Raw genomic sequence first — 567 nt, forward strand, 5'->3', positions numbered from 1 at the left:
ATGCTTAACTTTGACCTAAATACAAATAAAGTATATATAGATTAAACTAAAAGTACTATTCTACCCTTAATAAATAAGACTACATAAATATTATTTAACAATCTTCAATTTGTTAATAAAAAATGTAAAAACACTAAATATATACTAAAACCATGTTTGTTTCTCGGAAAATAGTTTTCGAGAAACCACTTTCAAAACTTTCCTGTGTTTGTTTGTCATTAGGAAAGTTGGTCAACGGAAAATATTTTCCGGTCAACAAAAAATATTTTCCAGTCAACGAAAAACACTTTCTAGTCAACAAAAATATTTTTTAGTAAAAAAAAATTGGCTTGATTTTCAGGAAAGTATTTTCCTTTTTAGCTGTGTTTGTTTTCTGAAAATTAGTTTTCGGGAAAATATTTTTCAAACTTTGTTGTGTTTGTTTTTCAGAAAGTGGTTTCTGGGAAATCACTTTCCAAACTTTATTGTGTTTGTTTGTTGTTAGGAAAATTGGTAAAAAGAAAACACTTTCCAGTCAAAGAAAAATTTGGCTTGATTTTCAGGAAAGTGTTTTCCTGAAAAATTTGG

This window comes from Populus euphratica, unplaced genomic scaffold (genome assembly GCF_000495115.2).
Source record: "Populus euphratica unplaced genomic scaffold, PopEup_1.0 scaffold101.1, whole genome shotgun sequence".
NCBI lineage: Eukaryota > Viridiplantae > Streptophyta > Magnoliopsida > Malpighiales > Salicaceae > Populus > Populus euphratica.